A 25,173-nucleotide genomic window follows, 5' to 3' on the forward strand; every position below is an offset into this window, starting at 1 on the left:
TTCAGATATCAATTTAGCGAGCTGACCTATCTGAGTTTTTGGCCCTTGAATCGATGCTTGTTGATTCTTAAGTGCTGCTCAGTATTCTAAAAACGAGTTTCTGACACCGAGATGAATTTTGTTAGCATCTCCTCAAAGTTTGGCTTTTTCTCTTGTTGGAGGGTGGTTGTTGGAAGGGTGGAGGTGGTGGTCTCTGATTCCCTTGGCTTCCCCATGAGAAATTTGGGTGCTTCCTCCAACCTGCTTGTAAGTATTACTATAAGGATTATTCTGAGATCGAGGATTATTACCCATGTACTTTAACTACTCGTTCTCCATGTTGGATCCACCTCCACTTGCTTCGCACTGCATTACTGGATGAACCTGTGAAAAACCAAGAAAATCGTTAATTTTTCTATTAAAAGTTCTACCTGATTAGAGAACATGGTGACTGATCGACGTTAAAAATGCCAGCTATTTTCGTTGCCTTTTTCCTCATGACTTGCCACTGATAATTATTCAGTGACATCTCTTCTATATATTCATAATCATCCTTAGGTGTCTTATTATTTATAGTTCCACCAGCGGCTGCGTCGATCATCTGTCTAGTCGAAGGATTCAGGCCATTGTGAAACGTTTGAACCTGTAGCCAGGGCTGTAACCCATGGTGAGGGCACCTTCTCAACAATCCTTGTATCTCTCCCATGCATCGTAGAGTGTTTCTAAATCCATCTGCACAAAAGAGGAGATATCATTATGTAATTTGGTTGTTTTAGCTGGCGGAAAATATTTTAAAAACTTTTCGGTCATTTTTCCCAAGTAGTGATTGACCCTAGTCGTAACGAGCTCAACAATTGTTTATTCTTATTCCTCAACAAAAAGGGAAACAACCGAAGGCGAATGGCATCATCAGAAATGCCTTTGATTTTAAAAGTGTCGTAAAACTTAAGAATTTACCAAGTGAGTGTTGGGACCCTCGTCCAATAAACCATCAAACTGAAAAAACTGTTGGATCATTTGAATGGTGTTAGGTTTCAATTCAAAATTATTTGCAGCAACAGCAAACCTAACTATGCTCGATTCAGTTCTTGTTAAAGAAGGTTTAGCATAATCATACATAGTACGTGGAGTAGGATCTAATTAGCAGCAATTGCAGTTTCTGCGAAATGTGCAATCGATCTCACTATCAAACAGTAATGGTCCTGACGGGTTTCTTCTAGTCATACACTATAAAAACCTGCCAAGAACGAATAAAAGAAAAAATTAGAAAAGAAAATAAAAATTTAAATTGAAAATAAAATAGAATGGCTAAAGTAATAAAAATCGAGTGTTCCTAATATCCTAGATCCCCGCAATGGCGCCAAAAACTTGGTACGTTATATTCACGACAGGTTTTAAAAACTTATAATTAATCATTCTTGAAACTAACTATTTTCACGATGAAGGCAAGGGTACCTATCGAACAGTAGTATAGCTTTAGCAAGACAGGATTGTCGAACCCAAAGGAACCAAGAGTACTAGTAATTACTTTCTTTTTATTATCTAGCGTAAAAATAAAGGGTTTGTTTATCTAAACTAATTAACTAAACTAAGAATGCACAGAGAGAAATTGGGGAAAAGCTTTTGGGAAAATTTGATTGATTAAGACAATACCCAAGGAAAAATCCACCTAGACTTCACTTGTTATTTGAATCTGAATCAGACGATTTATTCATTTGACTTGATTCGTAGAAATCCCTAAGTTATATTATTATATCTCTCGAGACTAATAACATCTGACCGTAGGTTGATTTAATTGAAATATCTTTCTAATTAACGCCTTGTGTTGCATTAACTCGATCTATGGATCCCCTTAATAGGTTTCACCCTAATCAAGGCGTGCAATCAACTCCGCTTAATTATGACAAATTTACTCTTAGATAGGGTATTTTCCTCCTCTGAATAAGAGCATTAACTTGAATCAATATCTTGGAATATTAAAACAAGAATTAAAAACACATAATTAAGAACAAGTCAAATATTTATCATACAATTCCGATAATAGTAACAAGATCTGTCTTAGGTTTTATTCCCCTTAGGTATTTAGGGGGTTTAGTTCATAATTATAAAATAAAACATCTCAGAAGAATAATGATTACAAAACATAAAGAAAACCAAAAACCCCTGAATGGAAATTGAAGGGAGATATTTAGTCTTGACAATGAATCCAGCTTCTAAGATGGACCAATCGGCTTCCCTTACATAATTCCTTGCTTCCTACTCCGCGTGTCTGTTCTAAGTGCCTCCTCTGGTGTTTAAATAGGCTTTAGAATGCCTAAGAGTCCTCAAAAGTGGCCTTTTCCGAATAGGGCTATACTTGGGCTCGATAGGGACACGCCCCGTATGACACCCTCGTGTCTGATTACTCCAGCCCGTGGTCAAGGCTGTTGAATAGGCACGGGCATGTAGTCTGCCCGTGTAAGTCGTGCTTCGATCTTGCCAAATGGACACGACCGTGTGACACGCCCGTATGAGGAAATCTAGGCCGTGTTGATTTCCCATGTGGGTCTATTTTCTCTGTTTTCGTCTCGTTTCTCGCTCTTTTTACTCTCCTATGCTCACCTAAGTATAAAACATGAAATTAAAGGATTAGGAGCATCGAATTCACCAAATCTAAGGAGAAACCATCCATAAATGTGCTAAGCATGGGATAAAAATATGTATAAATTACGGTTGATCAACAGTTGTTGAGATTAATTTGAACAATATGTATACATAAGTAGCATAACTATCAAATTTCTTGTCTTTTAGCATAAGTATATTAAATTCATAATTTTGGGAAAAATGTTGTTCTGAAGGAGTTTCTCAAAGATGTTTCCGAGAAATTCTTTTCACAATTTGTGCATTACTCGGGATGAGCAATGGATTAAGTTTGAGGGTGTGGAAACACGAAAATTTACGCATTTTTACATACCCTTTTTAGCTTAAAATCATACCGTTTCAATTAAATTCTTGTCGAAAAATAATTAAATTATACTTATAATATGAACATGATGAATTTTAGTTAATTTGATAATTAATTTTGAGTAATTTTGGTTATTTTCGACAGAATTGCGCAAAGGGTAAAAAATGGCTCGGTAGACACTACTTGAAGCACAAAACCAAGAAGCAATTTGAAGTATCAAGGAGAATTAATTTCCAGCCTAAGATGGTCCAATTATGTGTATTAATTCATAATATAATTAATTTTAATTTATACCCAATTTAATTTGGGCTAAATAAATTAATATTAATTAATTATGGAAAAAATGGTCCAGTTGAACCGAACCTATTGAAGTGAACAGGCCAAAGATTGGGCAGCCCAAAACCGGCCATATGCTGACCCAAATCAGCTTATTAGCTGATTAATTAAGCTTGCAAAGAAGGCCTTGAATTCTTGTCAAAGTTGCATTCAAACCCCTCCACAATTGATGGATTTTTGGATTTGCCCCACGCCATTTTGAGCAAAGTTGAAAGCATCAACTTTGCCACATAAAGGGGTGGCTCTTTAGCTACTATTTTTAGCAAATTTCAGCTGCCACACTCAGCTATAAAAGCCCCCCTTGGCTGATCATTCAAAGCATCTCATTCATTCCTCATTCATTTCGCAACACTTCTCTCCTCCCTCATTCTTTTTCTCTCATTTTTCCATTTCAATTCCCTTGCTCTTGTGCCAATTTCTTCCCTTGGAAATGGGGTGTTATTCAACCATTTTAGAGCAACAATTGTGTGACAGCCCTAAGTTGACCCTAGTCGGAAAGTGGTTTCGGGACCATGAAACCGAGTCTTATAAATAATTAAAGGTTTTATTATGTGTTTATGATGTGCGTAAATGCTTGTGTGATAGTTCCATACTTTAATTTGGTCAGTGTATGTGAAATTTATTAGTAGGGACTTATGTGAGACAATTTAGAAATATGCTAGGCAAGTGTTAAAGTGGCCTATTAATATATGTGGGAAAGTGCTTGTCCTTGCATGTCAAATTAGCCAAATTAAAGCATAGTGGCCGGCCATGCTATGGGTGGAAACATGTCACAAACATGTTATGTTAGTGATGTATGTTAGGAAAAATAAAATAAGGGGCATGGTAATAAAATAATGAAAGGGAATATGATGAAAACAAAGAAAAAAAAAGTGTCCATCCTTTTCCATTTCTTTTGGCCGAAAGTTCTAAGGGAGAAGGAATGAGCTCTTGCTTCATGTTCGGCTTGGAAGAGGATTAGGAAGAGGTTCGGCCGTACTTGTATCTAGGTTAAGGTAAGTTTGATGTTGTGCCATGAGATTCATGCATGTTTTTAGTTGTTAGCTTGAGTTCTAACTAGCCCATGGTTTAAATCTTTGCTATGTGAGGGAGATGATACTCGGCCATGGGTGTTGTCTTCTTGGTGGATGTTTGATGCTGTGTTGGTGAGGTATGAAGATGATAGAGTGTGTGTGAGAATTTGAAAAAGGTAGGTTTTAGCAACTTCATGAAGCAATCGGCCATGGTATATCCATAAGTATGATTTATGCTTGTTATGTTACTCATGGTTAAAATGATTCGGCTATGCTTCATGTAAAAATAAAATATACATGTGAATTCGGATATATGTTTATATTTGGTTAATGATTTATCCTTGTGAAGTATAAATTTGTAACATGATTTGAGTTGGAAGTTATTATAATGTATTTGTGCATTCGGGTATATGATGAAAATATATGAAATGGTTATAATCAACCTTATGATTCGGCTCTTGCACATATATATATGTTTGAACATGATGTATTGGTATGCCATTTATGGGTGGTATTAAGTATATAATTGGCCTCAACATATACATGCATACTCAGCCAAATGAGAAGATTAGTGTTGCATGTATTCGGTTAGAGGCAAGTATATTGATGCCTTTATCTTGGTTTAGACAATCGGCTAAAAGGGAGTGTGGGTTAATATGTTGAGTTGATGCATGATTTCACATGTATGTGACTTTAATGTCTAATGTATATATATGGGCTGAGTACCTTGAGTTCCTCTTTTCGATGCTCAAATGATTAAATCAATTTATTTGTTAAATTAAGCTCAAGAGCAAAGGGGAACTAAATCCGATAAAGGGAAGGAAAAAGTGGTCGAATAGCCATCGAAATCGTTCGACGACATCCGAGGTAAGTTTTCGAGTAACGAGACTTAGTTACCGATTTGATTAAGTCATGATGTATGAGCATAACAAATATGCGGTGATATGATGATTCTACTTGAATCATATGTTGAGTTAATTAGTCTATACGTATGACGGGTAGCCGTATGTGCATAGAGATAGTGTCATAAAGCAAATTAAACCATGCTGTTTGTATGTGGCTAGTGAGCCGAAAATGGGATCGCTTAATATGTGACGTGTGTTTGAACTCCAATTATGAAAATGAAATATAGATGTGTCATGATTTATTGATATGTGTATGAATATTTGGATGATAACCGGGCTAAGTCCCGAAGGCATCTGCGCTAGTGACTAGTTCCGGGCAAGTCCCGAAGGCATTTGTGCGAGTTACTAAATCCGGGCTAAGTCCCGAAGGCATTTGTGCGAGTTACTAAATCCGGGCTAAGTCCCGAAGGCATTTGTGTGAGTTACTAAATCCGGGCTAAGTCCCGAAGGCAATTGTGCAAGTTACTCTAACCGGGCTATGTCCTGAAGGCATTTGAGCGAGTAGCTATATCCGGTTAAATTCCGAAGGTACGTGATTTGGGAATGAGCGATCTGCTGTAATAATTTCAATTAATACACTCGTAAAAACTCAACAACGAGGTATGTGTTGTACATGCATTGGATTAATTGATTCCTCTTAAATAGTATTCACTCAGTCGATTAAGGAGCTTCCGGTTTTGGTTAAGTTGATCCCTTATGTATGAATATAAGGGTTGGAAATGTGAAGTAGGACTGATTTTTGAGAATATATGTGTATATGAAATTATCCGTTTAGTTATATGAATGCTATACTTCAGTTGAGCCTAATTCCATTGCTCAAAACTTACTAAGCATTAAATGCTTACTCCGTTCTTTGAATCTCTGTTTTATAGATTTTGGTTCGTCAGCTATCGGACTCGGGATTATTGAAGTCGAAGTCTCCCACACTATCAAAGCCCCTTTTGGTACACTTTTGGTTGAACTTTGAAATGGCATGTATAGGACTACCCTTTTTGTTGTTGGTCATGGACCCTTTGGTTTTGTATAAATTTGGATAGCCATACGAAAATGGCTTATATACACTTTGAGCTTAATATTATAATCGTCTTGTATGATGTTCATTAAGAGGTATGGAAATGTTTGGGAACAATTAGCCATTGGAATGGTTAATCATGATCATATTTTGTGCTATATATGCAAAAGGGCTAGTTGAATCATGGAAACTATGTAATAGGTAAAGTCTACCTTAAAAATAGATGCTGATAGCAGCAGTGACGTGAATGTGAAAAATCACTAAAAATAGTAGGAATGGAGTTAAATAGTGAATAAATTATGTAATCGAACCTTGATGAATCTATTTTCATAGGAAAGTAACGAAATGATCATTTGAACAGTATGTTAAGAGATATTTAAGTTTTCGTGAGACAGGGCCAGAACGGTTTCTGGATTCCCTGTTCCGACTTTGGAAATTCATTATAAAATAACCAATTATAATTAGAAGTCATGCCATATATTTATAGATTCCTTTTCGAGTCTAGTTTCTATATAAACAAACGGCATCAGTATTGAAGCCCTGTACAGGGAGATATCCAAGTCGTAATGCGCAAAGGTCAGTGTAGTCGAACCCTGAAACAGGGGAGACTTTAACTAATAAACTGTACTAATTGGCTCGACCAAAAATTCTAGAAAACAATTTTTGGATGGATATATGAGTCTAGTTTCATGGAAAAATTACGAAACTAATTTTTGAGTTTTGGAACTCAAGATATGATTTTTAAGGTGACAGTGACGCAGTTAGTCAGCTGTCTGGAAATTTTTAAAATGGACTGTTAAAATAAGTGAATTAAGTCTGTTAACCCCTCATGTCCGACTCTGGCAACGGTCTCGGGTACGGGGTGTTACAAATTGAGTGTTCATCGAAGCCTTGATTGGCGAGGAAACAAGAAGGAAGAACAGAGCAACCAAGTTAAGCCTCGGAAAACCACCTGATTTGATTCTTGTTCCCTATCTCTTTAATTTTTGTTGTTGTTATGATGAACATATCTATGAGTATTCATGTTGTTGGAATGGTTAATTTAATTAGCTTAGCTTGAATTTAATTCTTGCTGGGTTGATTGCATTTCGTCTTCTTAAATTGTTAAAATTGTGTTTATGTTGTTATAGGCCTCAGTAAAATGCTTGATTAAGTAAAATCATGCCTAGATTATTGTTGTGTTACGACTGTGAGGTAACTAGTGAATTAATTATTTAAATGGATTGAAATTGTAATTAATTGACATAGTACTTGATCAGTGCATGTTTATTCTTCTAAGGTAGCTGAAGGTTAAATTAGTAACGTATCTGGCGATCTTATTGCCTTGCATAACTTGCAAGATTATTGTGATTAAACTGTTTCAAGGTACGGATACCTTGTTACCTCACATAGTCTTTTATATGCTTGTTAGATTTAATTAATCGTTTGAATTGACATAGGGATATGCAAGAGATTAGTTCAATTTAATGAGTATGTATGTGCAATAACATGTTAGCTTACTGGAATCTGTTTAGTTTGTTGAATTGACATAGGGATATGTCAAGAGATGAATGGATTTTGGTATATAAGTATGTTCATAAGTTAGCAAATTACCGGGTTGCCGTGATTTTATTCATAACAATATAAACATAAACTTAATAATTCTAAGAAGAGAAGTGTAATTAATCCAACATAATTATATCATCTTGATTAAATCTTATTTTGAAATCGTGCATTAGAACTTTCTTTTACTTCATTTTTTATTTTTTATTTTAATTTTCTTAAGTTTTTAGTCACCCTCTTGAAACAAAATATTTTTCTTCACCAAAGTATTTTAAATTGCATTAATAAATAATCCTGTTCACAGTCCTTGTGGGTACGATAACTCGACATTTATTTGTCACTTTATTACTTGTTGCAATTGTGTACAATTGCACATTTTCGTCGTTCCAGGCACACGGGCATTTGGTCGGCCGTGCGCCCATGTCAGTAGCCTCCCTAGTTTTTACACAGTCTGGCACATGAGCGTGTCTTGTGGCCGTGTGGATAAGTCAGTATGTATGCCCTATTTTTCCACAGCTTAGACACACGGGCGTGTCTAAGGCCATGTGAGGTACACGACTTGTTCACATGAGCGTGTGACCTTTTAAAAGGTGAAAAATTTTCTATGTTTTCAAAACTTCTATATGTTATCAGATTGGTCCCAAATGCATGAGTTAGGCTTTGTATGCTCGATTTAAGTTCTTATTAAATGTGAATGAATGACATTTACTGAAATGATATGATTATTTGTTAATAATTGTTCTGAATGTTATTATAAGTCTGGTAATGCCTCTTAACCTATTTCGGCGACGGTTACAGGTTAGGGGTGTTACACTTGCCATCATAGCTGCTAAGTGATGATGAAGATGATAGAGATAAAGCTGCATTGGAAGCCGAATTGAAGGGATTCACTTCACAACCCCATCTTAAGTCTTTGAATTTGGAATCTCGTGAGTATAAGTAGTTGACAGCCTCATCTGAAGAACTGCCAAAGTTAGAGTTAAAGGTACTACCTTCTCACCATAAATATATTTTCTAGGTAATTTTTCTACTTTATTTGTGATTATTTAAAGTAATTTAACTAAGAATAAAGAGCAGAAGCTAATTAATGGCTTGAAGAAATTTAAGAAGGAAATCAGTTGGACGATAGCTGATATTAGAGGTATTAGCCCATCTTTTTGCATACATAAAATCATTTTGGAAGTTGGTGAAAAAGGCACTATTGATGGTCAAAGAAGGTTAAACCCTTTCATAAAAAAGGTGGTCTAGAAGGAGATCATCAAGTGGCTAGATGCGATAATCATTGACCCCATCTCAGATAGCTATTGGGTGAGTCTAGTCCAATGTGTGCCAAAGAAGGGTGGCATCATAGTTGTAAATAATGAAAATAATGAGTTGATTCCAACCAGAATAGTTACAGGTTGGAGGATTTGTATTGATTACCGTAATTTGAATAAGGCAACTCAAAAAGATCATTTCCCATTACCATTTTGGATCAAATGCTAGACAAACTTGCAGGGCATGATTACTATTATTTCCTCGACGGTTATTCAAGATATAATAAAATCCTTGTAACCCTAGAAGATTAGCATACCCTTCACATGTCCATACAGTATGTTTGTTTTCAAGCGTAAGGTTTTTGATTTATGTAATGCATCTGCAACTTTTTAGAAGTGTATGATGGCTATATTCACTCACATGGTTGAATTTTTTTTTTCAAAATGTTTATGGATGAGGTTTTTTTATGTTTGGAGACTCTTATGATAACTATTTATATAATTTGGCCTAAGTGCTCAAATGATGCGAAAAGATGAACCTCGTTCTCAACTGGAAGAAATGTCATTTCATGGTGAAAGAATGCATTGTTTTGGGACACAAAATTATAAGACAAAGAATAGAAGTACACAAGGTAAAGATAGATGTTATTAGAAACTCCTATCTCTAATGTTTGTGAAGGGCATTAGTAGTTTTCTAGGACATGCTGGGTTTTACAAGACATTCATTAAGGATTTCTCCAAAATCTTTGAACCTCTTTGTAAACTGATGGAGAAAGATTCAGTATTCAATTTTGATGGTGATTGTTTAACAACTTTTGAAGAGTTGAAGAAAAGATTAATTTCAGTACCAATCATCATTACCCCAGATTGGAGTTCACTATTTTAACTGATGTGTGATGCGAACAGCTATACGGTAGGAGCTGTGTTAAGACAACGAAGGAATAATATTTTTCATCCCATCTATTATGTTAGTAGAACCTTGATAGGAGCAGAATTAAATTATACGATAATAGAAAAGAGCTACTTGTTGTTGTAATTGCTTTTTACAAATTTGATTCATATCTTATAAACACAAAACTGACGGTTTCTACTGATCACACGACCATTAAATATATAATGTCAAAGAAAGATGCAAAATCACAATTGATTCATTGGATTTTGTTACTCCAAAAGTTTGATTTGGTGATACAGAAGAGGAAGGGAGTAGAGAATCAAGTGGCAGGCCATTTGTCCAAATTGGAGCAAAAAGACGAAACCCACTCCTCTGTTCCTATTAATGAGTATTTTTAAGACTAACACATTTTTTAGGTAAGTCATGTCCACAAAGCTCCATGGTTTGCAGATTATGCTAACTTTTTAGCTACTGGTTTAATGCCACCCAATTTGACATATCAATAAAGGAGGAAATTCCTTCATGGTGTTAGATATTATTTTGGAAGGAACCATTTTTGTTTAAGCAATATGCAGATCAGATGCTTAAAAGATGTGTACTCGAGAGAAAAGTAGTCGATATTTTGTACCATTTCCATTCATCCCCTAGTTGGGGACATTTTTTACGATCATGAACTGCACCCAAAGTATTACATGTCATTTCTTTTGGCCAAACCTGTTTAAATATGCATATGCCTACATGAAGTAATGTGATCGATGCCAAAGATTCAAAAATGTAACCAGAAGGAATGAGATGCCACTAACCAACATTCAAAAATGCCTACTTGAGATGATCACTTATATGATTTGATAGTAAATGGTTATCCATTGAGATTTCCTAGAAATTCAATGAGAATTAACATGCTAAAATAAAGAATGAGAATATTGAATTGATGAGCTCATCTAAGACTAATGACATGATGTATTGTTATGAGACTAACTTGATGATTGAGTGTATGTGATAAGGAAACTATTTCATACTTGTTGGAATTATTGCTTAATATGGTTGTGTGCCAATTAACCAGTAAGTTTGCTTTCCAGTTATCTGAATTTACTAAGCATATAAATGGTTACCCCCTTCTCTTTACCGTATCTTATAGAGCTCGAAGACTCGTGAAGATTGGAAGACGATTGGAGAATCAACACACTATCGACTTGTCTCGCTTTGGTATATAGATACTTTTATTTTGTTTAATGACATATATAGAATTTTTGGTTATTTTGTTACATGTGTCATTTTGCTAGCCATTGTAAGGGCTTAAATGGTATACTTATTCTTTTGCAAATGGCCATGAGATATGGATCATATTGATGTAGGTTGTAAACCTACTAATGATGCATATCTATGTTTAAATGTTTCATGAGATATGATGATGAGGCTTCATAAATGGATGACTGAAATGGGACCTAATAATTTGAGAGTGGACATAGCGTACAATGGTATATGGTTATAATATGGCCTAAGTGTAAAAAGGTAATTTGTACTATGTTAATCCCTAATATGAAAAGGATAATCTAGCATGTACTAAACCAACGAGATGAGGTTAGCATGCAATGAGTTATGTCAAGGTTGTTTAAAAGTATAATTAGGCCATGTTACATACTATTGAAATCCCTAAGTGTGTATGGATGATAGAGGGTGACTAAAGGATTGGAAAATAGCTCTAAAAAGGTCTACATGGGTAGACACACAGGCATGTGTCTAGGCTGTGTGTGACACACGGTCAGCCCCCATGGGCATGTTGCCCGGCCGTGTGTCCTCTGCACTTAAAATTTTAGGTCAGTTTGCATGGTAGTAAACACACGGACAGAGACACGACCGTGTGTCTCAACCGTGTGGAGAACACAGCCTAAACACACAGGCATGTTCCTTGGTCATTGATCGCGTGATTCGTAACAAGTAATAAATATTTATAATGAAGATCAAACTTAGACTAACTATTATCACGACGAAAAGGCAAGCGCACCTATCGAACAATAGTATAGTAACGGCAAGACCGGGATATCGTACCCAAGGGAACCAAAAGTACTAGTAATAACTATCTTTTTATTATCTAACTTAGAAATAAAACGGTTTGTTTATTAAACTAATTATTTAAACTAATTAAATAATTTAATTAAAGCAAAGAGAAAATTTGGAAAAAGACTTCAAGAGAAGCAATTGATAAAGACGACACCCAAAGAGGACTCCACCTAGATTTCACTTGTTATCTGACTCTGAACCGGACGATTTATTCACTTGACTTGATCCGTGAGACTCCCTAACCTAAGTTATTATCCCTTTCGAGACTAATAACGTCTAACCCTCAGTTGAACTAATCAAAATCTCTTTCTTAATTAAAACACCTAGGGAAGCAGTAAATCACTCTATGGACTCCCATATTAGGTTTCACCCTAATCCGGCAAAATCTCATAACCCTATTTCTAGGAGGTCGATTAACTCCGCTTAATTATGCCAAATCTACTCTTAGGCAGGGTCTATTCCTCCTCTCCATAAGCACATCAAATCATGAATTAATACCCGGAATATTAACTCAAGCATTAAGAACACATAATTAAGAACAAATCAAGTATTTATCATATAGTTCAGATAATAATAACAAGATCCATCATAGGTTTTATCTGCCTTAGGTATCTAAGGGGTTTAGTTCATAATAAAATAAGAGTACATCTCAAGAGTATGAAAATAAAAAAACATAAAGAAAACTCTAAAACCCCTAAAGGAATTCTGAGAGAGATCTTCAGTCTTGGAGTAGCTCCGACTTTTGAGATGGATCGTCTGGCTTTCTTCAAGTAATTCCTGGCGTGTGGTTCTGTATTCCAGAAAAGTTCTGGAAAGAGCGGCCTCCTTCTAGGTCACACTTAGGGTGTTTATATAGGCTTTGGATTGGCTTTCTTTCTCCCTAAGTACCCTTTTCCGTGTAAACTACAACTCTTTGAAAAAGGGACATGCCCATGTGCCACGATCGTGTGACGTGATTACCAGGCCGTGTTCGATCCATTAAATTACACACGGCCGTGTGGGCTCAATGGCCAGGCCGTGTGAATCGTGAAAACCTTGGTCGACACCCCCGAAGAACACGGGCATGTGAGATGCCCATGTGGCAAGGCTTAGGCCGTGTCATCTTCTCAATTTGGTCTGTTTTGTCCCTTTTTAGCTCTTTTTTGGCTCTTTTCGACTCTTGGTGCTCTCCTGAGTACAAAACATGAAATAACCAGATTAAGAGCACCAAAATCCACAAATCTAGTAATAAACATCCATAAATATGCTAAGTATTTGGGGTATAGATATGTATAATTTTGTGTTTATCAAATATGCCCACACTTAAGCATTTGCTTGTCCTCAAGCAAAATTCTCATTTACTGCCAAAATTCATTCCTTTCAATCGTATAAGCATTACTGATAATGTTACAAATTATTCCCTGAAAAATCATACAGTGAGAATTTAACTATAGGGGCACTAAAAGCCTCAAACAATCTAAATCGAATATTTTGATAATAAAATCATAGGTAATCTCTTTCCTCTAAGTAATTAACTTTAGTCCTAAATATACAAGAGATGACATCCTCACTAAAGATTCACTCAAGTCACTCAAAGTGTTTAAGGTTCAAGATTAAGCACTTGATTGTCTAACATGAAAAGTTATTACCATAGGCTTGCATGAAAATCAAATCTCCACCACTTTTAAATGATATGATACACTAATCAAAAGGTCTTTGCATGGTTGTAATGGGGATTAGGTTACAGGTATGGATACAAGCTGAAGAGACAAAGGTTAGAATCGAGATAATTTCAATATATTACCCCACTATCAAAAACTTAATTACTGAACCACAAACAAATATCTAGAACTATTTTACATGAGTTCATGAAAACTTTAGCTTGCTGAGAATTACAATATAAATACTGAGAGTTTTTTTTTAAGAACAAGTTAAATCGACACAATATAGAAATCATACTTCATGATTCAGTAACAAAAAATGGTGAACATAGCGAGGTAATAATATTAAATTCAATCTCGATAAAAAGGGTCAAATTAAGTAGGAGGATTTCAACAATAATGGGTTAATGGGTTAATGATGAGGGTTAATCAATGAAGAAGGGTTAGTAGGCTCAAGGGGTTTCACTAAGGGTTTAATTATGTGGAAAGGCTTTTTATGGAGTAAATGGGTTAAATCCTAAATGCCTTTATCATCTCAGTATATCAAATCATACGTGTAATCTTGACATGTATAATCGAAGCAAGTTCTAGAATAACAGTTCAATGTTGACAGACACAAACCACAAAAGAAGTGAGCAAGAAAGAAAGTTATATGCTTAAAAGGCTCAAAAATCTCACCAAAAATTTGGGTTTTTGATGTCCTTTCTGTATACTTAAGATTTCAATATAATACCTCAATTTAGGAAAATAATCTAAAAAAAATTTAGTTCTGAAAATATCAACGTATCATGCTCAATTCTTTAAGGTCCTATAATCAAATAATCATGCATAATTCCCTTGGTCTAATTCACAACATATCAACAATAATTATAGATCAATCAGAATTCATTCTATCAATATTATGAGAAAATCACTTAAGCACAAGACTAAATTCAGGGATTTGAGAATAATGCAAAAAGTTAGGTTTCATGTTCACCCCCCAGACTTAAGATGTACATTGCCCTCTATGTACAAAGATAGATTATTCAGAATAAAGAAAATCATAAGAGGAACGGAGGTGAAACTCCCTGTTATATGGATGCGGAGCTTGATTCTGAGGATGGAGTGTTCGGGGAAAGTGGTAGCTGCCATTGTTCTTGGCTAGATGAAGAAATTGGGTCGTTGAACATGGCACTCATGAGGTATTGTTTCCCATTTGTTTTCTCATTCTGTAAAATATTCCTAGCAGCTTTGCTTGGAAGTCTGTAGAATCGTGAAGAGCTTATTAAGAGTTGGTGAGAGCGTAGTGGAATTACTTGTTAGAAATACCAGAAAATTGAAAAAGTAAAATTTACTAATATAGATATGTCTTTTAAAAGAAAATAATAAAATTGAAATGAAAATAAAAATCAAAAGAAAAATAAAAATAAAATAAATAAAATAAAATAAAAATAAGAATAAATAAAAAAATAAGAAGATTCAATGATCCTCGTCGGTGGGGCCCTTAGGTGGTGGTGCTGGAGTGGCGATATGAAAGTACTGGCACAGCTGCTGCATTATGGCCTGCATATCGTCCATCTGTCAGTCCCGTTGCCAATCTCGCTCATGAATCTTCTCGAACTGTGTAGTGCAATACTGCTCAAAATGGGCGAGTCGGTCAGAAAGATGTGCCAATGAAGCAACTGCATGAACTGGTCGTTCCCTAGGTGGCGCGGTGGAAGGCTCCTCATGTTGTGGGGCAACATCATCAGGGATGTCCTCAAGATCCTCCTCATCAATGGCATGCAAGAGACGGTACTGAGCAGGATTAGTCCCACGTTGGCGCTCGATCATCCTCATGTGTAACATAGTCGTGATTCCCTATGGAGACATCTGACCTATCAGGGCAAGCACTGATGACTGGGCCACGGTGTTGAGGAGGCCGAAGTGTCTGGCAAGGCGTGTCACATAGGGGCCGATGGTGTAATATCTCGAATTAGGGCCTAATTGGAATAGTGGTTTCGTGACCACAAATTCGAGATAGAAATAATTATTTTATAATTATTTTGATGATTATGATATGATTGCATGATTGTGTGAAAATTTCGTGCTGAAATTCTATGCCTAAAGTGCTTAAATTGAAAGTAGGGACTAAATCGAATAAGTTGCAAAACTTGCATTCTAGAAGTTTTTAGTATGAAATTGTTTTGGAATACTAATGAAGAGGTCTTAAATAGAAATTTGACCAATTTTAAGTTCAAGGACAAAATTAGGACATGGAAGGAATTTTTTGAAAGTTTAGTAGTAAGGGTATTTTGGTCATTTAGTTATTAAAATGAATTAAAAACAAAATTAAAAGCCAATTTTTGTCCATCTTCTTCATTAGGCCAAAATATCGAGGGTTCTCCATAGCTAGGGTTTGTTTCAAGCTTCCAAGCTCCATAGTAAGTGATTCCAAGCCTCGTTTTTAATGTTCTTTACATTTTTGGAATCCCGGTAGCTCGATTAAGCTTATGTTAACAATAATTCAACTTAGGGTTTATATTTGGAAAAATACCCATAGGTGAAATTTGTGTATTTTGATTTTTTATGATAGAATATGGGGTTTTAAATTATGTTAGACAACTTGTACTACTCGATTTTAAGCAAAAACGAGTAAAAGGGCTTAATCGGTAAAAATACCTAATAGTCACAAGTACATGTTAGAGTGAGAATTTGATGTTGCCATAGAAGAGAAAAGTGATCAGCATGTTGTAAAACATAAGAATAAGGTATAAAGTTTAATCCCGAGCCTAGGGGCAAAAATGTAAATATGCAAAAGTTTAGGGCCAAAATTGTAATTTTGCCAAAATTTGAGTTAAGGATTAATTTCATAATGTGAGTATTAAATGAGCTAAATGTGTTATTTTAGATCAAGAAAGACGTGGAATCGACCTCAGTCGAGGAAAAGAAAAGATTGTAGACTAAATTGCAAAATCTTTGTATTTTGGTACCAAGGTAAGTTCATGTGTAAATAATGTAGCATAATTGTTATTTTTAAGTTATTGATATTAATTATGTGTTATCCTGAATTTCATTATGAAATGTATGCTTTGTGGTTAATTTCAAATAATATGTAAATTATGTGAGCTACTTGTTAAATATAATTGTTACCGAGTATTGATTTCGGCATTCTACAGAAGACAGCAAGGATAAGTGTTCGAGAAAAATCCCGTTTGAACCTTAGGAATAGATTAGGATACAAGTGACATGTCACTAGGATGGTTGAGCATCCGAACTCGTTGAGTTGAGTCCGAGTTCATTTAAGGATGCGAATGTCCGAACTCGTTGAGTTGAGTCCGAGTTCGTGAGATGTAACTAGGCATCCGAACTCGTTGAGTTGAGTTCGAGTTCACTTATGGATGCGAACGCCCGAGCTCGTTGAGTTGATTCCAAGTTCGCTTATGGGCGGGTTACATGATTGCTTGATTGAATATGCGGCACTTATATGCAAATTATCCATGTATCCGAATTATATTCCGATGTGTTCAACGGGTAAAGTTCTACTCAATGGAGGAATATTCGAGATGTAAAGAGAAGTATTGGTGAGTGATGTGAAATGGTTATTTTGGATAGGTATGTATTTAACCCTCGGGTTGAGTATTGATACAACCACTATAAGGTAATAAGATGATGAGGAATGATGTTTAGAAATGTGATATGTGTTTTAGTGATGTATGCCAATGTTGATTGGTATAACTGTTTGTTATGTTACTTAATATTTGCATATGAACTTACTAAGCATTTATGCTTACTCCCTCCTTCTTACTCATTGTAGTTTTGGACAAGCCAGCTCAGGAGTCGGGATAGGTCGAAGGCTCAGTCACACTATCCGGAAGACTTTTGGTAAATGGCTTGTAAATTTAAGTATGGCATGTATAGCAATATACCTATTTTGTGAAAATGATCTTATGGTATGGTTGTGGAATGGTTGAGGAAATGCTTGATAATGATAAATTATGAAAATGGTTAGTGTAGATTATGTTTGATGTTAAGGAAAACTATTAAGATACTTAGTGCATAAAAACTCATAAAAAGGATGAAATTTGCCATAAACAGAATACTGCAGCAACACTGACGCGAGTTTGAAAATTTACTAAAATCATAGAAATTGAATTTGGTGATGGACTACATATCAAATTGAAGCTTATTATGTATAGTTTCACATGAAATAAATGAAACAGGTAAATAAATTATATGTTAGAAGATATTTGAATTTTAGTGAAAAAGGGTCATAGCAGTTTTTGAATCCCCTATTCCAACTTTAGAAATTCATCATAAATTATGAAGATATAATTAGGTGGTATATTTTATATCATCAGAATCCTTATTGAGTCTAGTTTTAGTAGAAACAAATCTCATAGTCATATGAATTTTTTACAGAGAGAAATGTGGTTCGTAGTAAATAGAGGTCAGACCAGTCGAGTCCTGAAACAGGGGTAACTTTAACTAATAAACTGTACTAATTGGCCCAACCAAAAATTCTAGAAAAAAATTAATAGATAGGTATATGAGTCTAGATTCAGGGAAAATTTATGGATCTTGATTTCGAGTTTCTTAACTCGAGATATGATTTTTCTTGTGACTGTGACGCAAGTAGCTTAAAAGCTGTGAATGTAGAAACAATAATCCAAAGTTCTAAAAATGTTAAACTAAGCTTAGTAACACCTCATACTCGACTCCAGCGATGGTCTCGGGCGTGGGGGCGTTACATTTAGTAGTATCAGAGCAGGTTTAATCGGTTCTCGGACTACGTGTTGTATGTACAGATTTTGCTATACATGCCATATGTATAAATTGTGATAGTGTGGTGACTTCTGACCTTTTTAAATGATTTTTTTATAGTAAATGGATCCCGATCCAGCTGTGGTAGATGAAGTAGAGAGTAATGCGCCAGCTCCAGCTGAAGGAGCAGCGCCGACTGAAAATCCACCTCCTACTGTTGGCAGGGAGGAGGAGAAAGGGGTCGGGAAGCCTTTCTCCAAATGATGAGTGCATGGTACACTGAGTTCATTCGTACGAACCCAAATGTACAACCTCCCCCACCTCCCCCAATTGCTCAACCTGTACCCCCGATGCCTCAAGGTATGGATCTGATGAAATTTCACAGAACTCCAGTTGATAGAATTCGCAAGCAAGGGGCCGAAGAATTTAAAGCAAATATTGATGATGATGCCAAGAGAGCAGAGTTCTGGCTTAAAAATTCAATCCGGGTATTTGACGAATTATCTTGTACACCTGAAGAATGTTTGAAATGCGCTATATCTTTGTTGAGGGATTCAGCTTATAATTAGTGGAAGACTTTGATTTCGGTGGTACCGAAAGAGAAAATAACTTGGGAATTCTTTCAAGAAGAGTTTCGGAAGAAATATATTAGTGAAAGATTTATTGATCAGAAGCATAAAGAATTTCTTGAGCTGAAGCAAGGTAATATGACGGTTACAGAATATGAAAGAGAGTTTGTTCGATTAAGTAAGTATGCCAGAGAGTATGTTCCTACAGAGGCCAAGATGTGCCGACGATTTGAAGACGGGCTCAACGAAGACATCAAGGTATTTGTTGGAATTCTTGAATTAAAAGAAATGGTAGTATTGGTTGATCGAGCTTGTAAGGCCAAAGAATTACTTAAAGAAAAGAAAAAGATAGAGGCTGAGACTAGAAATTGGAAGAAAAGACCGATGAGCGGTTCATTTTCACAGCAACCTAGAAAGTCAAGGAATATGAATCCTCGTTCCCAAGCTTCAGCTGGGCAATCATATGGGAATTATAAGAAGCAAAATGTGGGTCCTAAATCCCAGACTACTTCGGCAGCCAGTGTAGGGAACTCGAGATTTGTTAAACCTGAGTGCCAGCGGTGTGGTAGAAATCATTTTGGTCCGTGTAGAGCAAATGAATGTTTTCGATGTGGTTCTTCGGATCATTTTATTAGAGACTGCCCAGAGAGAGCTGAAAAAGAAAAATTTCAGAATAAAAAAACAAGTGGGGCGGATTCGAGAGGAAGATATCCAAGAAAAGCTGGGAGTGAAGCAAGCAGTAAGAATGAAGCCAGGGATGCACCAGTTAGACCTGAAGGAAGGGCTCCGGCTAGAACTTATGCTATTAAAGCACGTGAAGATGCTTCCTCACCTGATTGATTACCGGTACATTTTCCCTCTATAATGTTAATGTTATTGCTTTGATTGATCCCGGTTCTACTCATTCATATGTGTGCATGAAATTGGTGTCTAGTATGAATATACCTGTTGAGAACACAGAATTTATGATTAGAGTGTCGAATCCGTTAGGCAAATGTGTGACTGTCGATAAAGTATGTAAGAAATGTCCTTTAATGATTCGGGATCATTACTTTCCGGCCGACTTAATGTTGTTGCCGTTTGATGAGTTTGATGTTATTTTGGGTGTGGATTGGTTGACATTGCATGATGCTAAAATAAATTGCAAAGAAAAGATTATAGAATTAAAGTGTGGAAATGGTGAAACTCTGCGGGTTGAATCAGATAAATCAGAGGCATTGCCTAGTGTGGTTTCTTCAATGTCGGCTCAAAGATATCTGAGAAAGGGTTATGAAGCTTATTTGGCGTATGTAATTAATACAAAAGAAGTTGAAAAGAAAGTTGAATCAGTGCCGGTTGTGTGTGAATTTGCAGACGTATTTCCAGAAGAATTGCCGGGTTTGCCTCCAGTCAGGGAAGTAGAATTTAGTATTGATTTGATACCGGGAACAGCTCTGATTTCGATTGCTCCGTATAGAATGGCACCAGCAGAGTTGAAGGAATTAAAGTCACAGTTGCAAGAGTTGACTGATAAAGGTTTTGTGAGGCCGAGTTTTTCACCTTCGGGTGCTCCCGTGTTATTTGTGGAAAAGAAGGATGGTTCTATGAGGTTGTGTGTTGATTATCGGTAGGTAAACAAGGTGACAATCAAAAACAAGTATCCGTTGCCAAGAATTGATGATTTGTTTGATCAGCTAAAAGGAGCGACATGGTTTTCAAAGATTGACTTGAGATCTGGGTATTACCAACTGCGGGTAAAAGAGTCGGATGTGCCTAAAACTGCTTTTAGAACAAGGTATGGTCATTATGAATTTTTAGTTATGCCATTCGGATTGACAAATGCTCCTGCTGTGTTTATGGATTTAATGAATCGCATATTTCGGCCATACTTGGACAAATTTGTTGTGGTGTTTATAGATGATATTTTAATTTATTCAAAAGATGATACAGAGCATGTTGAGCATTTGAGGATAGTTTTGCAAACTTTGAGAAATAAGCAGCTGTATGCTAAGTTTAGTAAAAGTGAATTTTGGCTTCGAGAAGTTGGATTTTTGGGTCATATTATTTCAGGTGATGGTATACGGGTTGATCCTAGTAAAATTTCAGTCATTGTTGATTGGAAACCACCGAAAAACGTAACCGAAGTTAGAAGTTTCTTGGGGCTAGCTGGGTATTATCGGCGGTTTGTAAATAGATTTTCTATAATTGCTGCTCCTATAACTAGATTACTCCAAAAGGATGTTAAATTTGAATGGACGGAAGAATGTCAACAGAGTTTTGAAGAATTGAAAAAGTTATTAACAGAGGCACCAGTGTTAGTACAGCCCGAATCAGGTAAAGAATTTGTGGTGTATAGTGATGCTTCTCTAAATGGTTTGGGGTGTGTGCTCATGCAAGAAGGAAAAGTGGTGGCATATGCTTCGAGGCAGTTAAAACCTCATGAGAGGAATTATCCTACTCACGATTTGGAATTGGCTGCGGTGGTGTTTGCTTTGAAAATTTGGCGACATTATTTGTATGGTGAAAAATGTCGGGTATATACCGACCTCAAAAGTCTTAAGTACTTGATGTCACAAAAAGACTTGAATTTGAGACAACGAAGATGGTTGGAATTATTGAAAGATTACGAGCTTGTTATTGATTATCATCTGGGAAAAGCGAATGTGGTTGCTGATGCTTTGAGCAGAAAGTTGTTGTTTGCTTTGAGAGTTATGAACACTCAGTTGAAAGTGTCAGATGATGGTTCGGTTCTAGCAGAGTTAAGAGCAAAACCAATGTTTTTGTAAGAGATTTCTGAAGCTCAGAAATATGATCAAGATTTGCAAGCCAAGAGAAAACAGTGTGAAGTTGATACAGAGTTAGAGTTCAAAATTGGTTCTGATGGGTGCTTAATGTTTAAAGATCGAATTTGTGTACCGAAGAATGAGGAATTGATTCAAAAGATCCTACAGGAAGCAGATAGTGGTTATTTCTCGATTCATTCGGGTAGGACGAAAATGTATAATGACTTGAAGAAAATGTATTGGTGGAATGGAATGAAAAGAGATATATCAGAGTTTGTGTCCAAATGCTTAATTTCCCAACAGGTGAAAGCTAAACACCAAGTGCCTTCGGGATTACTTCAGCCTATTATGGTTCCTGAATGGAAATGGGATCGGATTACTATGGATTTTGTTTCAGGATTACCATTGACTCCAGGAAAGAAAGATGCCATCTAGGAATAGTTGACAAATTAACTAAGTCGGCTCATTTTATCCCGGTACGTACGGATTATTCTCTTAACAAGTTGGTTGAACTGTATATTAGAGAAATTGTTAGATTACACGGAATACCATTGTCGATTATTTCAGATAGAGATCCAAGGTTTACCTTGCGGTTTTGGAAAAAGTTGCAAGACGCGTTAGGTACAAAGTTAAATTTCAATACTGCTTTTCATCCACAAACTGATGGACAATCAGAGAGAGTAATTCAGATTCTTGAAGACATGCTCAGATGTTGTGTATTGGAATTTCAAGGAAGTTGGGAAAGATATTTACCGTTGGTAGAATTTACTTACAACAATAGTTATCAGACGAGCTTGAAAATGGCACCTTATGAAGCATTGTATGGTCGTAACTGTCGAACGCCTTTGTATTGGACTGAACTCAAGGAAAATCAGATTTATGGAGTTGATCTAATAAAAGAAACTGAAGAAAAAGTGAAAGTAATTCGAGATTGTTTGAAAGCTGCTTCAGATAGACAGAAATCTTATGTAGATCTAAAACGAAAGGACATTGAATTTCAAGTTGGTGATAAAGTATTTTTAAAGGTGTCTCCATGGAAGAAAGTCCTTAGATTTGGACGGAAGGGCAAATTAAGTATGCGTTTTATTGGGCCGTATGAAGTAATTGAAAAAGTTGGACCGGTAGCATATCAGCTAGCATTACCACCTGAATTAGAGAAGATTCATGATGTGTTCCACGTATCTATGTTGCATCGGTATCGTTCGGGTCCTTCACATGTAGTTTCACCGACAAAAATTGAACTACAACCAGTTATGACCTACGAAGAAGAACCGATTAAGATTTTAGCTCGAGAGGTCAAACAACTAAGGAATAAAAATGTTGCATTTGTGAAGGTGTTGTGGGAAAGGCATGGAGTAGAAGAAGCTACATGGGAATCTGAAGAAACTATGAGAAATCAATACCCACATCTATTTACAGGTAAGATTTTCGAGGACGAAAATCCTTAAAGGGGGGGAGAGTTGTAATATCCCGAATTAGGGCCTAATCGGAATAGTGGTTTCGTGACCACAAATTCGAGATAGAAATAATTATTTTATAATTATTTTGATGATTATGATATGATTGCATGATTGTGTGAAAATTTCGTGATGAAATTCTATGCCTAAAGTGCTTAAATTGAAAGTAGGGACTAAATTGAATAAGTTGCAAAACTTGCATTCTAGAAGTTTTTAGTATGAAATTGTTTTGGAATATTAATGAAGAGGTCTTAAATAGCAATTTGACCAATTTTAAGTTCATGGACAAAATTAGGACATGGAAGGAATTTTTGGAAAGTTTAGTACTAAGGGTATTTTGGTCATTTAGTTATTAAAATGAATTAAAAACAAAATTAAAAGCCAATTTTTGTCCATCTTCTTCATTAGGCCGAAATTTTGAGGGTTCTCCATAGCTAGGGTTTGTTTCAAGCTTCCAAGCTCCATAGTAAGTGATTCCAAGCCCCGTTTTTAATGTTCTTTACGTTTTTGGAATCCCGGTAGCTCGATTAAGCTTATGTTGCAATAATTCAACTTAGGGTTTATATTTGGAAAAATACCCATAGGTGAAATTTGTGTATTTTGATTTTTTATGATATAATATGGGGTTTTAAATTATGTTAGACAACTTGTACTACTCGATTTTAAGCAAAAACGAGTAAAGGGGCTTAATCGGTAAAAATACCTAATAGTCACAAGTACATGTTAGAGTGAGAATTTGATGTTGCCATAGAAGAGAAAAGTGATCAGCATGTTGTAAAACATAAGAATAAGGAATAAAGTTTAATCCCGAGCCTAGGGGAAAAATGTAAATATGCAAAAGTTTAGGGCCAAAATTGTAATTTTGCCAAAATTTGAGTTAAGGATTAATTTCATAATGTGAGTATTAAATGAGCTAAATGTGTTATTTTAGATCAAGAAAGACGTGGAATCGACCTCAATCGAGGAAAAGAAAAGATTGTAGACTAAATTGCAAAATCTTTGTATTTTGGTACCAAGGTAAGTTCATGTGTAAATAATGTAGCATAATTGTTATTTTTAAGTTATTGATATTAATTATGTGTTATGCTGAATTTCATTATGAAATGTATGCTTTGTGGTTAATTTCAAATAATATGTAAATTATGTGAGCTACTTGTTAAATATAATTGTTACCGAGTATTGATTTCGGCATTCTACAGAAGACGGCAAGGATAAGTGTTCGAGAAAAATCTCGTTTGAACCTTAGGAATAGATTAGGATACAAGTGACATGTCACTAGGATGGTTGAGCATCCGAACTCGTTGAGTTGAGTCCGAGTTCACTTATGGATGCGAATGTCCGAACTCGTTGAGTTGAGTCCGAGTTCGTGAGATGTAACTAGGCATCCGAACTCGTTGAGTTGAGTCCGAGTTCACTTATGGATGCGAACGCCCGAGCTCGTTTCGTTGAGTCCGAGTTCGCTTATGGGCGGGTTACATGATTGCTTGATTGAATATGTGGCACTTATATGCAAATTATCCATGTATCCGAATTATATTCCGATGTGTTCAACGGGTAAAGTTCTACTCAATGGAGGAATATTCGAGATGTAAAGAGAAGTATTGGTGAGTGATGTGAAATGGTTATTTTGGACAGGTATGTATTTAACCCTAGGGTTGAGTATTGATACAACCACTATAAGGTAATAAGATGATGAGGAATGATGTTTAGAAATGTGATATGTGTTTTAGTGATGTATGCTAATGTTGATTGGTATAACTGTTTGTTATGTTACTTATTATTTGCATATGAACTTACTAAGCATTTATGCTTACTCCCTCCTTCTTACTCATTGTAGTTTTGGACAAGCCAGCTCAGGAGTCGGGATAGGTCGAAGGCTCAGTCACACTATCCGGAAGACTTTTGGTAAATGGCTTGTAAATTTAAGTATGGCATGTATAGCAATATACCTATTTTGTGAAAATGATCTTATGGTATGGTTGTGGAATGGTTGAGGAAATGCTTGATAATGATAAATTATGAAAATGGTTAGTGTAGATTATGTTTGATGTTAAGGAAAACTATTAAGATACTTAGTGCATAA

General features: G+C 35.8%; 1 non-coding gene across 1 annotated transcript; it reads left to right on the forward strand.

The window, feature by feature from the left end:
• Nucleotides 1-638: 638 nt before the first annotated feature.
• On the forward strand, nucleotides 639-743 carry LOC121208349 (small nucleolar RNA R71). The gene has a single exon (XR_005903328.1). It is a non-coding gene; the product is annotated as a small nucleolar RNA R71 (small nucleolar RNA).
• The last annotated feature ends 24,430 nt before the right edge of the window (nucleotides 744-25,173 follow it).

The sequence above is a fragment of the Gossypium hirsutum genome, chromosome A01, assembly GCF_007990345.1.
Source record: "Gossypium hirsutum isolate 1008001.06 chromosome A01, Gossypium_hirsutum_v2.1, whole genome shotgun sequence".
NCBI lineage: Eukaryota > Viridiplantae > Streptophyta > Magnoliopsida > Malvales > Malvaceae > Gossypium > Gossypium hirsutum.